Here is a 16,534-nt window from a genome sequence, read left to right on the forward strand (position 1 = left end):
CACCTCCCCCAGTGTGCTTGGAAAGGGGAAATCTTGTAGCAGAGGCTCCCGCACAAGAGAACTCTAAATAAACAAACCCTGAGGGGCCAGGCGTTAAGCTCACCCCTGAGATCTGCATAAATAAAGCCTCCAGGAACAGCAGGCTGACAGCAGTGGGCAGGTAAGCCACAGCCTCAGATAGCCATTCACAGAACTCTCTCCAGACTCTTTTTTTTTTCTCCCTTCCTTTGATGAGACAACAACTGAACTACACCTGCATGCTGAAAAACTTACTGAAACTGTATTGCATTTGAACTTGGGACACTTGTGTGGTGTTTTTTTTTTTGTTTGTTTGGTTTGGTTTGGGTTTTTTTCCCCCTTTGATGAGACAATGACAGAACTACTTCTGAGACACCATCTCCAGAATTGGAGGCTGAGGGACTAACACCAAAATTATTAATACTGAAACTTTATTGCATTTGAACTTGGAGATTTTTTAATTTATTTTTATTTTAATTTATTTTTTCTTTTTTCTCAATCTTCTTTCTTTCGCTCTAATGCCTGTTCAGCTTACTGTTGATTACTACACTATCTCTGTTTATACCTTTGAAACTTTTTGTTTGTTTTGTTTTTCACTTGTTTATTTGTTTTTCCCTCTTTCTTTAACTTCTTTGCTTTCATTCTCATCTCACCCTTCCATTCTAAATATCACCATTGTTATTATTATAAGCTAGAAAATACTTAATTGCACACAGTACAAGGACAATAACAACACCAAGGGCAATGACGGGAAGACAGAAAAAATGGGGAAACCAGTTTCCCCACAGCAAAAAATTAGTACAGAAACCAGAGGGAAAAGAAGAAAACAGATACTCAGATCCAGACTCCAATAAAATGAAGATAAACTATGCCAAAGAACCCAATGAAGCCCACAAGAACAATCTAAAAGAAGAAATACTACAGGTAATCAATGAGAATTTTATAGAGATGATACTGGATATGGTCAACCAAAATGTACAGGAGACACTGAAGAAACTCCAAGACAACAAAAATAGAGAATTTAAGAAAGCACAAGAAGAAATAAAAGAAACCATAGAAGCACTGTATAAACACCAAAGTGAAACAAATAGCATGATTAATAAAGAGATAAATGAACTCAGGTGGAAAATAGACAACATTAAAGAGAAAATGACTCAGGATATAGAAAACCTAAGAAAAAAAGAACTAAATACAATTGCAAAACAGAACGGAAGGCCAATCCAGCAAAATAGAACAAACAGAAGACAATTTCAGAACTCGAACATGAAATGGTAATTAAAGGAAAAACTGAAGAACTATTAGTTAAACAACTCAAGACCTGTGAAAAGAAAATGCAAGAACTCACTGACTCCATCAAAAGAACAAACCTGAGAATCATGGGCATCAAAGAAAGAGAAGAGGTGCATGCAAAGAAAATGTGCAATATATTCAACAAAATAATAACAGAAAATTTCCCAAATCTAAAGACATCTATTCCATACACATGCAAGAGGCCTCCAGAACACCAAACAGACCAGACCAAAATAGATCTACCCCGTGGCATATTATCATTAAAACAACAAATACAGAGACCCGAGAAAGAATATTGAAGGCTGTAAGAGAGAAAAAACAAATAACATACAAAGGTAAACCCATCAAAATCACAGCAGACTTCTCAACAGAAACACAAAAGCAAGAAGAGCTTGGGGTGAGATCTTCCGGGCACCGAATGAAAATATCTTCAACCCTAGGATACTTTACCCAGCAAAACTATCACTCAAAATAGATGGAGCAATAAAAGTCTTCCATGATAAGCAGAAACTAAAACAATATGTGACCACAAAGCCACCACTACAAAAGATTCTGCAAGGGATTCTGCACACAGAAAGTGAAACCCAACATAACCATGAAAAGGCAGGCAGCACCAAACTACAGGAAAAGAAAAAGCAAGAAAGTAGAGAGTAACCTCAACTTAGGTACACACAATCAAACCTTCAAACAACTAAGACAACTAAATGACAGGAATCACCACATACCTATCAATAGTAATGCTTAATGTTAATGGACTTAATTCCCCCATCAAAAGGCACCAGTTGATGACATGGATTAAAAAAGGAAGATCCAACAATTTATTGCTTACAGGAGACCCATCTCTCCGACAGAAATAATCATAGGCTTAGGATGAAAGGCTGGAAGAAGATTTACTAAGCCAATGACCCCCCAAAACAGGCAGGAGTAGCAATACTTATCTCTGACAAAGTAGACTTCAAACCTACATTGATCAAATGACATAAGTAAGGACATTCCATACTAATAAAAGGGGAAATAGACCAAAAGGAAATAACAACTATCAACATATATGCACCCAATGTCAACACACCCAATTTCATCAAACATACCCTGAAAGACCTAAAAACACAGTAGACATGGGAGACTTTAACACCCCATTATCATCAATAGATAGATCATCCAAACAAAAAATCAATAAAGAAATCCTGGATCTAATATATATAATAGATCAAATGGACCTAGTTGATGTCTACAGAACATTTCATCCAACTTCTACACAATATACATTCTTCTTAGCAGCCCATGGAACCTTCTCCAAAATAGATCATATCCTAGGGCACAAAGCAAACCTCAGCAAATATAAGAAAATAGACATTATACCATGCATTCTATCTGATCACAATGCAATAAAACTAGAACTCAACAACAAAAGTAAAGACAAAAAACATGCAAACAGCTGGAAACTGAATAACTCATGCTTAATGAACAATGGGTCATTGATGAAATAAAAGAGGAAATTTAAAAGTTCCTGGAAGTCAATGAAAATGAAAATACAACCTACCAGAACCTATGGGACACAGCAAAGGCAGTCCTGAGAGGAAAATTTATAGCCTTGAGTGCATATATTAAAAAGACTGAGAGATCCCAAATCAATGACCTAATGATACATCTCAAACTCCTAGAAAAACAAGAACAAGCAAGTCCCAAAACAAATAGAAGGAGAGAAATAATAAAAATAAGAGCTGAAATCAATGAAATAGAAACCAAAAAAACCATACAAAGAATTAATGAAACAAAAAGTTGGTTCTTTGAAAAAATAAACAAGATTGACAGACCCCTGGCAAACCTGACTAAAATGAGGAGAGAAAAAACCCAAATTAGTAGAATCAGGAATGCAAAAGGGGAGATAACAACAAACACCATGGAAGTCCAGGACATTATCAGAAACTACTTCAAGAACATATATTCAAATAAATTCAAAAATTATAAAGAAATGGACAGATTTCTAGATACATATGATCATCCAAAACTGAACTAAGAGGATATTAATCACCTGATAGATCTATAACACAAAATGAAATTGAAGCAGCAATCAAGAGTCTCCCCAAAAAGAAAAGTCCAGGACCTGATGGATTCTCTGCTGAATTCTATCAGACCTTTAAAGAACTGATACCAACCCTCCATAAACTGTTCCACGAAATAGAAAGGGAAGGAAAACTGCCTAACACATTTCATGAAGCCAGTATTACACTTATATCAAAACCAGGCAAAGACACCTCCAAAAAGGAGAACTACAGGCCAATCTCCTTAATGAACATTGATGCAGAAATCCTCAATAAAATAATGGCAAATCAAATTCAACAACACATCAAAAAGATCATTCAGCAAGACCAAGTAGGCTTCATCCCAGGAATGCAGGGGTGGTTCAACATAGGAAAATCAATGAACGTAATAAACCACATTAACAGAAGCAAAGACAAAAACCACTTGATCATCTCAATTCATGCAGAAAAAGCCTTTGATAAGATCCAACACCATTTCATGATAAAAGCTGTAAGAAAACTAGGAATAGAAGGAAAGTACCTCAACATTATAAAAGCTATATATGACAAACCTACAGTCAGCATTATACGTAACGGAGAAAAACTGAAACCATTCCCTCTAAAATCAGGAACTAGACAAGGATGCCCACTATCTCCACTCCTATTCAACATAGTATTGGAATTCCTAGCCAGAGCAATTAGGCAAAAAGAAGGAATAAAAGGAATACAAATAGGTAAAGAAACTGTCAAAATATCCCTATTTGCAGAAGAGATGATCCTATACCTTAAAGACCCAAAAAACTCTACTCAGAAGCTACTAGACACCATCAATAGCTATAGCAAGGTAGCAGGATATAAAATCAACATAGAAAAATCATTAGCATTTCTATACACTAACAATGAGCAAACGGAAAAAGAATGTGTGAAAACAATTCCATTTACAATAGCCTCAAAAAAAAATCAAATACCTAGGTGTAAACCTAACAAAAGATGTGAAAGACCTCTACAAGGAAAACTATACACTTCTGAAGAAAGAGATTGAGGAAGACTATAGAAAGTGGCGAGATCTCCCATGCTCATGGATTGGTAGAATCAACATAGTAAAAATGTCGATACTCCCCAAAGTAATCTACATGTTTCATGCAATTCCCATCAAAATTCCAATGACATTCATTAAAGAGGTTGAAAAATCTACCGTTAAATTTATATGGAAACACAAGAGGCCACGAATAGCCAAGTCAATACTCAGTCAATAGAATAATGCTGCAGGTATCACAATACCTGACTTCAAACTATATTACAAAGCAATAACAATAAAAACAGCATCGTACTGGCACAAAAACAGACATGAAGACCAGTGGAACAGAATAGAGGACCCAGATATGAAGCCACACAACTATTACTAACTTGTCTTTGACAAAGGAGCTAAAACTATACGATGGAGAAATAGCAGCCTCTTCAACAAAAACTGCTGGGAAAACTGGTTAGCAGTCTGCAAAACACTGAAACTAGATCCATGTATATCACCCTATACCAATATTAACTCAAAATGGATCAAGGATCTTAATATCAGACTACAAACTCTAAAGTTGGTATAGGAAAGAGTAGGAAATACTCTGGAATTAGTAGGTATAGGCAAGAACTTTCTCAATGGAACCCCAGCAGCTACAGCAATTAAGACATAGCATAGATTAATGGGACTTCATAAAACTAAAAAGCTTCTGCTCAACAAAAGAAATGGTCTCTAAACTGAAGAGACCACCCACAGAGTGGGAGAAAATATTTGCCAGCTACACATCAGACAAAGGACGATAACCAGAATATATAGGGAACTTAAAAAACTAAATTCTCCCAAAATTAATGAACCAATAAAGAAATGGGCAAGTGAACTAAACAGAACTTTCTCAAAAGAAGAAATTCAAATGGCCAAAAAACACATGAAAAAATGCTCACCATCTCTAGCAATAAAGGAAATGCAAATTAAAACCACACTAAGATTCCACCTCACCCCTGTTAGAATAGCCATCACTAGCAACACCACTAACAACAGGTGTTGGAGAGGATGCGGGAAAAAAGGAACCCTCTTACACTGTTGGTGGGAATGTAAACTAGTAAAACCACTCTGGAAAAAAATTTGGAGGCTACTTGAAAAGCTAAACATTGATCAACCATATAATCCAGCAATACCACTCTTGGGGATATACCCAAAAGACTGTGACACAGGTTACTCCAGAGGCACCTGCACACCCATGTTTATTGCAGCACTATTCATAATAGCCAAGTTATGGAAACAGCCAAGATGCCCCACTACTAACGAATGGATTAAGAAAATGTGGTATTTATACACAATGGAATTTTATGCAGCCACGAAGAAGAACGAAATGTTATCATTCGCCGGTAAATGGATGGAATTGGAGAACATCATTCTGAGTGAGGTTAGCCTGGCCCAAAAGACCAAAAATCATATTTCTCTCTCATATGCGGGCATTAGATCAAGGGCAAACACAACAAGGGGATTGGACTTTGATCACATGATAAAAGCAAGAACATACACAAGGGAGGTGTGAGGATAGGTAAGACACCTAAATAATTAGCTAGCATTTGTTGCCCTCAATGCAAAGAAACTAAAGCAGATACTTTAAAGCAACTGAGGCCAATAGGAAAAGGGGACCAGGAACTGGAGAAAAGGTGAGATCAAGAAGAATTAACCTAGAAGGTAACACACACGCACAGGAAATCAATGCGAGTCAACTCCCTGTATAGCTATCCTTATCTCAACTAGCAAAAACCCTTGTTCCTTCCTATTACTGCTTATACTCTCTCTTCAACAAAATTAGAGGTAAGGGCAAAATAGTTTCTGCCAGGTAGCAAGGGGGTAGGGTCCTCTTGCTGAAGGCAACCAAAATGCAGATGAGTTGGCTTCTCCTTCTAGCTTCTTGGGATATGTTAACCCCTGTACTCCTGCTTCTACTGTTACACAGGCTGTTCAGAGTCATGTGCTCTATCAACAAACCTCAAATGCTCTGCGCAAACAGTTCCATCTTACCAGAGAACTGTCCCAACAAATTGTTAAAACCTGCCACGCCAAAATAGTTTCTGCTGGGTATTGAGGGGGGGGAGAGGGAGGGGGTGGAGTGGGTGGTAAGGGAGGGGGTGGGGGCAGGGGGGAGAAACGAACCAAGCCTTGTATGCACATATGAATAATAAAAGAAAAATGAAAAAAAAAACCTGCCACGCCTGTGCACAACACCTCCCCCTTCCAATAGAGCGCATCAACCCTCGTGGCTTCCAGCCAAGGACCATTTGGTAGATAACTCATATACCATACTTTGGGTACCTTTGTTTTGTACATGTCACCATTGACACTTATTCTGGTTTCATTTATGCCTTTAACCACAACGCTGAGGCCACCAAACATACAAACGCCCACTGCCTGGCTACTTTTGCTATTATGGGTAAACTTAACTAGATCAAAACAGACAATGGGCCCGGGTACATGTCGGCTGCTTTTCTACTGACATTAAGTATAATCCACAGGGACAAGCCATTGTAGAACGAGCCCACTGCACCTTAAAATTACAATTGGAAAAACAAAAAAGGGAGAGATATTCTCCCTCCTGCCACCATACTAAATGGTTTAAATTGTACAAATCAGGGAATTACCCTAGCAGAAAAGCCCTGGGCCAAGTCCAACAAGGTGACCTTACCCCAGGTTTTTTCGAAAGATGTGTTATGGGGTATATGGGTGGGTCCTAGCCCAGTGCTAATGTGGAGCCGAGGGTATGCTTGTGTTTTCCCTGAAGGTGCTGACCAGCCAGTGGAGGTGCCATCTCGCTTTATGAAGCCTTATAGACCCGCTCATACCCCAGATGAAGAGGCTGTACCTGACTGACTCCAGCCCAGGGAGGCCTTTGAGGCTGGACGGCCAGGAGGGAGGAGGATACCCATTGAAGCTGTGCCTGCTGCCAATGCAGACTCTGATGACACCTCAGGGGAGGACCAGGAACTGCCTGTCCTGAGCGGCCTGGACAGCGGGCCCACCCAATTGGGGACAAATCAAGTGCTTGACAAGGATGGCAGGTGATGCGATCAGAGGTGCAGGGCTGACAGACAATCCCGTGGCCTTTTTCCTAACCATGTTGGCAATCATCACCCTACATGTAAGTAGTTCAATGGCCCAAATCCAACAACATTGGACATTTATACCTCATCTACCGCTGCATCAAGCAGCAACATGGAAAGCACCGAATGTACCGGTTTATATCAATGATTCAGATTTGGTGGGAGGCCTCTCTAACATGCACATATAATTCAGTTCCTATAATTTCACAGGGCAATCCACTTCAGTTCCATTATGCCTAGGCTCACTGCAACGATACCTTCCTACAGTCTCCACCTGGAATGGCACCCGTTATATAGACAAAAATTAGAATTCCTGGGGTTCAATGCCACTGAGCAGTACAATGCCACACACCAGCTGCACTTTCCCAAGTGTCACGCAAAAAGACCCAACATCATCCTGGCAAGGGGGCCCCATGGGAGCAATGCCTGTTCCCTCATAGTACATTCTTTAACCTCAGTGTAGCCAGTGTTGTCTATTGGGCCAGAAATGCCAGCCAAGAAACCAATGTGACCAGATACTGGACTACCCTATGGTAGGCCCCGATGGAGGGAATGTCCAAACAGATATATGGGAACTGACTGCTGCCACGGAGTTACTCAACTTGATTAGCTGGTCGTGGACAACCTTGGAGGCTGCAGGGGAGACAAGAAAGGCCTCCAAGCCTGTGTACAACATCCTTTTGCTCTAGTCACAGGGGATCTAAACATTACAAAAAATGGCTCCATATACGAGATAGATTGCCTGCACCAGTACCTACAACAAGGGCAAGATGAGCTTAGCGGTAAGATATATACCATATCTTCTGGTACCCACTAATTTTACAGGTCCTTGGTGCCACAAGAAAGGCATACAGGTTATAAAGGAAGTAAAAAGCCTGTTGGTAAGAGAAAAGAGGGTTGTAGGCCTTATTATAGCAGGCATAGTGGCCACCATAACTGCTATTGCCACTATGGCCACAGCATCTGTGGCTTTGTCTCAAGGCATACAAAATGCCTACTACATTAACACGCTCATCCAGAATGTCACCTATGCTCTTCAACAACAAGTGTCAATAGATGAAAAAAATTGATGTCCGCTTAAACACCCTGGAGGGGGCTCTCCTTGCCATGGGGGATGAGCTATAAACTATAAAACTCAGACAGGCCCTCCTATGTCATGAGGGTTTCCAGCATATCGTATCACTGCTGCTCCCTACAATGAGTCGGAGTTTCCCTGGCAGAGAGAGCATCAAGGCTCATGAGAGGAGCCTGGGAAAACAGCAATGATACCTTAAATTTACAGCACCTCAGACAACATATATTGTCAAGGCAGAGAGATATGACTGGATCATCTCTCCTGCCGACATGGCAAAAACTATACTGGATGAGCTACAAGGTTTTAATCCATTTAATGTCCCTAAACATTCCTTCTAGTACCTCACAGAAATAGGAGTCTTGCTACTAATCTGCTTTTTTGCCTTTCAGTCAGATGCCGAGCAGTCCAGAGCCAGTTCCTTGGACTAAGCACCAGTCTGCACTGGGAACATTTAATAAATAAAAAGGGAGGAGATGTGGGAGACCAGTAACTGAATGGACTAAGATGAAACCTTGACATAAGCATGACTATGACAAGGACCTTTGAACTGAGAAGGCATGGCCACAGCTTAAAGGAAGTGGACAAGGTTCAGCACGGCTGCCTTGCGTGGGAAACAGGACATGTTTACCTTTAGACAAGGACAGTCAGAATAGAAAAACAACTTACCATAGCATCCTTGTTCCTACTGACTACGTGACTTGGCCCATAAGAACCTAACTTGGTTCTGCATATGTGCTGTATAAATAAATGCACTTGGATGCAGAGGGGGGTGGCATCTCTGACCAGGAGCGTCGGACCCACCCAACCCCAGCTTTTCTCTGTCTTCGTGTCTTTCTTTTAGCCAAGAGACAGGTAAGAATACCTACTTCAAAATGCCAGTTGAATTCAAAATGTGTCCCTATAAATGAAATAAATCAATGGTCCTAAGTCAAAATGGTTAAATTCCTCTATCATGTTTTGGGGAAACCTAAAATGGCTTTGGAAAGGTCTCAATTGAAAAGGACATGCAGAGGTGAATTAAACTATGATACACTGTAAGAACTTTTGTAAATGTCACAATGTACCCACAGTACAATAATAAAAAAAAAATCAAACAGTAAAGGGCTAACTGACAAAAGAAAAGGGTTGGGTTTGAACCATTACGGGCTGGTTTAAAATGCCTATCACTGAAACAGTTTCTTGACTTTGTGGAAGGGAAAAAGTTAGGCTGGTACAGTTAAGGGCCAATAAAAATGTCTCCTTTATCAATTAGGGCTGTGACTACTTCATTTCCAACTATAAAATCTATTTCTCCTAAAAAGTTTGTAATGAATATTGGGAATATTGGTATTGAGCAATGCAGCTTGTGAATGTTTTTTAAATTTCTGCTCTTATCATTGATTTATGCATCACAATTTTTTATTTTCAAAATGACTCTTAAAAATGATCAGTTCTTTTTTACTACAACAGGCACTTTAGGGAGGACCTAAGGAGTGTGTGAAATTTGGTTTAGGTGATAATTGTTTCATCTGAAGGCTCACAGACTGAGAAACCTGGATTTGAGCGTCTATAACTTTTGCAGTCATTTTTTTCGATTTTTTAGCAAGAGCTTGAGACAATTGCTCAACTAGAGTAGCCAATTCATGAGGCATTTTTCCAGTCCAAGTCAGGGAGCAGTAAAGAACTAACTTCACCCCAAACACCAGATGAGAAGGTAGAATTGAATAGACCATTGTTATCACTTGTCAGGTGTTTAAAACCAGAATTTTGGAACCAAGACATAACAGTTACACATAGATTTACCAGGCCACCGAAGACTGTTGAATAATGTAACAGTCAATGCATTTGAGAAATAGAATAAGAATTTGCTTATGAAGACCTCAGTTTAATTTTTTTTGAGACAGAGACTGTACATAGCCCAGGCTGGCTTCCAACTCATGACCCTCCTGCCTCAGTTTCCCAAGAGCTAGGATTATAGACATGCATTACTAAGCTGGCTGTCTTATGTTTTTGAGCATCCACTTTAGAAGAATCCCAGGGAAGGTCATTCTAATTAACCACTGTGATGGCTAACTTCTTAGCCCTACCTCCTACAAGTAGGTGGATTCATTGATATAGATCTTAAAATCAGGTTGATAGGTTTTGGCTAAGAGAGCCAATTGTCAAGTAAATACAGTTGAGTCTCCCTTAATATGTGGAAAATCCTTAGCAATAAAATGCAATTTAGCCTTTGTCCAAGGGACATATATAATGATTTTACTAGTATTCTCATTAAACCCAATTTTTAAAGAGGCCGTTAGAATAGATGGTGGTAGTTTTGTTGCCTATGGTTAAGTCTGGGGAGGCGTCAGGGAGAAAGACACCAGATAAAAACCTCTATGTAGTTTTTCACCATCAGAGAAAGAATTAAGAGATGGGATACAGTAGGAATTGGGAGGATGCTTTATTACAGAGCAAAAATACACACTCGAGGGATGAGGGAATGCATTCGCAATATGAAACCAACATTCAAACCTAAGTAACTTCAATTTGTATCTGAACTCCATTTTATGTAGACTCATGCCTTATCTTGCATATCTGTTGTTCAGAGACAGCAAGTAGCTTTTCTGAGAAATCACAGTACCCAGAATCTTTGAAGACCCATCTCTAGGTCAGAGGATATGTGCTGACCTAACCAGAAATACACATTCCCACCATCTGCCAAACGGACCAATGACCAACCATTCCACTCCCCTACACATGTTCCTACAACCCCTCACCTTACAAAAACCCTTAAAAACTCACACTAATTACCCTACAGGGCTCATACTGCCTGTGATGGCTGGCTCCATTCCTCCTTTAGAAAGTGAATAAAATTTTCTGTCTGTTTTAACTCTGACCTTTGTGAAATCTTTCACACCCTGAACACTGACCACATATCCAAGACCCAACACCAAAGAGAGAAGTGCATTTTACAAGCTTTTTCTTGTTTTTTCTTAGCTTTATACTAAATCTAGGGGTTGTGGTACAAGGCTACATAGGTTATCTTTGACTTTGGTGATTCAACAAGAAATAATTCATTTCTTTGTCATGTCAGAATGCATGTTAGAAAGTTCAACATGTCTGCAGTTCAAGTTTTTTTCCTTGCAACACAAAGCCCACTATGATGGTTACTAATCCCATGATTAGAAACAGTACAGTTTATAAGTTCCTCTTTTTTTTATGTTCCTTTTTATTCTTTATGGTTTTTCTCTTTGACCCTTTTCTGTTTCCTGGACAGTGCCTATCTCAGTATGTATATAAAATGATCCCCAAAATAGCTCATGTGTTGAAGGTTCAGTTCACAGAGCAGCTTTGTTCAGAGGTGAGACTTTTGGGAAGAGGCAAAGTAAGCATTTCAGCCTATCTTTGAGGCACAGACATGAGCTTTACGTTTAAATAGAGGAAGAATTGGGGCAGGGGGAGAGAGCCATGCATAATTAAGTAGCCTTTATCAAAGTGTGGCCTGGTAGATTATTATTTCAGTTCTGGTTCTGCCAGAGTCCCAGAGAAGTTATTAACACTGTCATCACCTGAGGGGAGCAATATGGTTCCCATGAAATGAGTACTCCTACTCCAGGTTACAGCCTCATTATTATGGGAAATTGTTGTCATTTTGTGGGGGGGAGTGGTCTATTCTGCCAGGCTTTTCTGTTCCATGGGGATAGTTTTACAAGTTCTTGGAAAATAAGAGGCAACCATTTTGACCCATACATCATTTGTCTTAACCCATAGCAGAGTCAGTGTGAGAATTTTCTTAGCTATGAGACCTCTAAAACTGGTAATAAAATCAAGAGAAACTACAGCGTTTACCTAGGTTTTTCCTTCATTTTACTTTCATCATAATTTTTATTTTTATTTTCATAATCTCTAAGGAGGTAATCAGGAGTGAGCATGAAGATCTATGTTAATGTTCAATGCAACTTTATTTAGAATCACTTATAAATATCTGTCAACTAAAAACACAAAATATCATACAAGAGTGAGTAAGAAAAGTTTATTTGAGCCGAGAAAGTGAGGATGGCCTCTTCACCTATTCTTCTTGCCTAGAATAATGACTCAGAAATGATCATGACAGTCTGGTTTCATAGATAAACAAACAAACACAAGAAGGGGGTGGCAGCAAACTGGTGGTCCAGTTGCATTGGTCAGCAGGAAGAGCACAGGCATTGATTGGTTACTGTTCAGGCCTTCTCCAAGTTAATTATTATTCTAATGGAGTCAGTACTTACCTTGAACAGGTTAAAAGTTAAAATTAACCAGCTCATGAGACTGTGGCATTCTGGAGAACCTGTCTACTGTTCAACATCTCAGGTCCTCCAGGCCTGAATGGAATTTGCAGACCTTTTTCTTTCAGTTGTCTTTAGTTCTAAATGTTTACTATAAAGAATGTTAAAAGACCAAAAGTAAAGTGCCCTCTACCAGTAGGCTATTGTGCAGCTTATAGAAGTAAAATAAAAATTTAAGTTAGCTTAAGAATAATTTTTAGAGCCCAGCATGGTGGTGCACATCTGTAATTGCAGCACTCTGGAGGCTGTGGCAGGAGGATTGTGAGTTCGAGGCCAGCCTGAGCTACATAGTGAGACCTTGTCTCAACAAAATTTTTCTCAAAGTGATAAGGAAATCTGGAGAAAGATCAAAGCCGGGAGAAAGGATCAAAGACCAGTACAGCCCTTCCCCCTTGCTGGGCCCCTGCATCCAGCAGTCCTGCTAGAAACTGTGGATGGCCTTCATCCACAGGTGTGCTAACATGATATACTGTAACCTTGAAAAGCTAACTGCCATGTCTGCTTCTGTACTCCCTGCTTGCTTGCTGCTGCTTTTTTAGATATAAAATCCCCAACCACCCTGAGCTCGGGGCCAGCACCATTTTGGAGATATCCAGGTGCTGGCCTGCTAGCATAATAAACTTCTTTCTTCCATCTACCTGGGTTTGAGTCTTGCTCTCGCTGGTCTGGTGATTTTCCCACAACATTTTGGAGGCCCCAGCGAGACACAGACCACCATGCCCCATTGGGCAGTGGATCCCTGCTCCCTGATCCTGTAAGACTGTGGAGGTTGCTGGAACTGGGAAGTGCGCACCCCCGATGTGATCCTGGGGTCTCCTTCCAGATGACTGAGGGAGGCTGCGGAGCCAAGGACCAGGCCCTCGGACTGGTGGAGTGAAATGGAGATCTGCACCAGATGTCTGGACCAGGTAGGAACCCCGGGGTAGTCAGTGTAAGGAGCCAGCGGGGATTGATCCCTGCAGGGGACCAGCTGAACCCTGATGTGATTCCAGGATGACGCGTTCCCTTCCTCTGGGACTGATGTGATTCCGGTCAACTGGGTTTAGAGCAAGCCAGGATTTTAGGGGAAATAATAGGGACTGATTGTCTTAAACTCTGAACGAATGGTATGTGACTGAGCAGCTTGACTCATTTGCGTTTCAAGCTCGAATCTGTGGCTCCACGGCTGGGCACCCCTAAGGTCCCCTGAACGCTATGGAGTCTGAGTGAGTTCATCCTGTGATTGACATATGGTCTATAGTGGGATCATATGGTGATTGACATATGGTCTATAGTGGGATCGGGCTAGCGCCTGATCTTAAGTCACCCTGTTGGGCTGAACCCACTACAGCTAACTCACACCCAACCTCATTGTTTGGGGTTGCGACCAGGTGAGCATCTGTGTGGCCTCACTGAGAAGCACCCCCTCCTTTGTCTGTCTTGCGACACTGGCAATTATCAGGCACATATAAAATGGGCTCTTCTGGGTCAAAGTGCCTGATGGTGTTCCAGACTATGCTTGCTAACTTTAGGGAAGGCTTTTCAGGTGACTATGGGGTTAAGATGAAACCAGCTAAGCTTCGGAGATTCTATGAATTGGAATGACCTGCCTTTAATGCAGGATGGCCAGCAGAGGGCACTCTAGATTTGACTATTATCGCCTGCATCAGGAACATAGTCATCAGAGACCCAGGCCATCCTGACCAGTTTCCTTACATCGACTCCTGGTACATCCTGGTTGCCCATCCGCCTGACTGGATCTGTTTTCATGCCCCACAGAGGCCCACAACCATTTTGGTTAATGGCAAAGTAAAAGAAAAGAAATTTGAGGTCCACCACACTTCAGAATCGGAGTCTTCACATCTGCCACCATATGTCCTTCCAGTGTGCCCAGCCACTCCAGCCTCCCCAAGGCCTGAATCCAATGAAGGGGACCCCAATGGAAAGGAGGGAACATTGGGTCTGGACCTCCACCCATGTCACCCAGCAGTTCCCTCATTATACTCACCTTTGCCTCCAACAACCCCAAAGGAAGAGAAGAACCATTAGGGAAGGTCACCAAATTCTGGGAGGCTAACAAGTAAGGAAGGAAGGGCCCAAGCAGCAGCGCTTGCTCCCAGGCTGCCACTACTCCCAGGCAAATAGGTCTTATGTGGCTAGATCCATGCAATACGTGTATCAGCCATTTACTACCACCCACCTCCTGAACTGGCGACAGCACACCCCAGCATACTCAGAGGAGCCACAAGCTGTGATAGAGCTCCTAATCAACATCATGCACAGCCCAACTGGGATGATTGTCGCCATCTCATGTCTACTCTCTTCACTTCTGATGAGCGCTGACGAGTATATCAGGCAGCCAGAGCCTGGCTAGTCACACAAGCTCCACTGCAGATGGCAAATCCAGAGCGGTGGGAAGATGAGAGAATCCCAGACACCAGACCAGACTGGGACCCCAACACTCCAGATGGGCTCCAATCCATCCAGAGCATGAGACAAACTATCCTGGAGGGAGCCTGCCAAGGGGCAAGAGGGGCAACCAACCTAACCAAGATCAGTGAAGTCACCCAGAAGTCTGATGAGCTGCCTAGCCAGTTCTATGACTGGTTATGTGATGCCTACCATAGGTACACCCCATTTGACCCTGAGGCCCCCAAGAATTGATCCAAGATTAACACTGCCTTCATCCAACAGTCTGCCCCGATGCTCACCAAAAGCTACAAAAGATGGAGGGCTTTGCAGGCGCCAACAGTGACTAACTCATTAGCACAGCAGCCAAGGTGGTGGCAAACTGAGGAGAAATGGCCAAAAGAGAAAAGGAGAAATATCTGGAAAAAAAGGCAAAGATCCTGGCATGGCCCTCAAGGAGGGAGGTGGAAAGACTGAAGGCTGGAGAGGGGGCCCCAACAGGAAAGAACAGAAAAGTCCTCTTGGGAAAACCAATGCGCATACTGTAAGGAAGAAGGATACTGGAAAATGAATGCCCTAACGAGGGAAAAAAAGGAAAGATGATGGTGGCTGCCCCCAAATCCAAGGAAGTCTGCAACCTAGACATAAATGCAGCCTGGGGAAATGAGTCCAACTGAGGCCGACCAGGCTCCCTTTTGATTGCCCTCAGGAACCCTTGGTCAAGATTGACATTGAGGGCTGCCAAATAGACTTCATTCTGGACACTGGGGCGGCCATTTCCACTGTGACCACCCCAACCAGTCAGCTCACTCAGGACTCAATCACCATTATAGGGGTCTCTGGAAACACTAAGAAGTATCAGTTCTGTGCACCCTGAGAATGAACAGTTGGTGGACGCTGGGTCAGACACCGATTTCTGTATGTGCCAGAGGCTCCAGGCCCCCTTCTGGGAACAGACTTACTTTCTAAACTGGGGCACCACAGTATCTATGGACCTGGGACCACCTGACGTGAGAGTCTTGCCGGTGCTGACTCTTGGAAGTTAGTCTTGAACAAGAGTGGTGCATACACACCCTCAGGAACAATAAACCCATCAGTCCTCAACCATTCCTAGCTCATCTCATGGAGTGATTCCCAGGCATTTGTGACCAAGACAGGCGAAGTGGACTGGCAATGGGACACCCTCTGATATTGGTCACCATCAAACCAGGAGCCAACCCAGTGCACCAAAGGCAATATCCGATATCCCTAGACACCTGGAAGGGAACTGCACCACATATCCAACACCTGTGAGACCAGGGAATCCTGAGAGAAGTACAATCAGCCTGGAACAC

The sequence above is a fragment of the Castor canadensis genome, chromosome 4, assembly GCF_047511655.1.
Source record: "Castor canadensis chromosome 4, mCasCan1.hap1v2, whole genome shotgun sequence".
Lineage (NCBI taxonomy): Eukaryota > Metazoa > Chordata > Mammalia > Rodentia > Castoridae > Castor > Castor canadensis.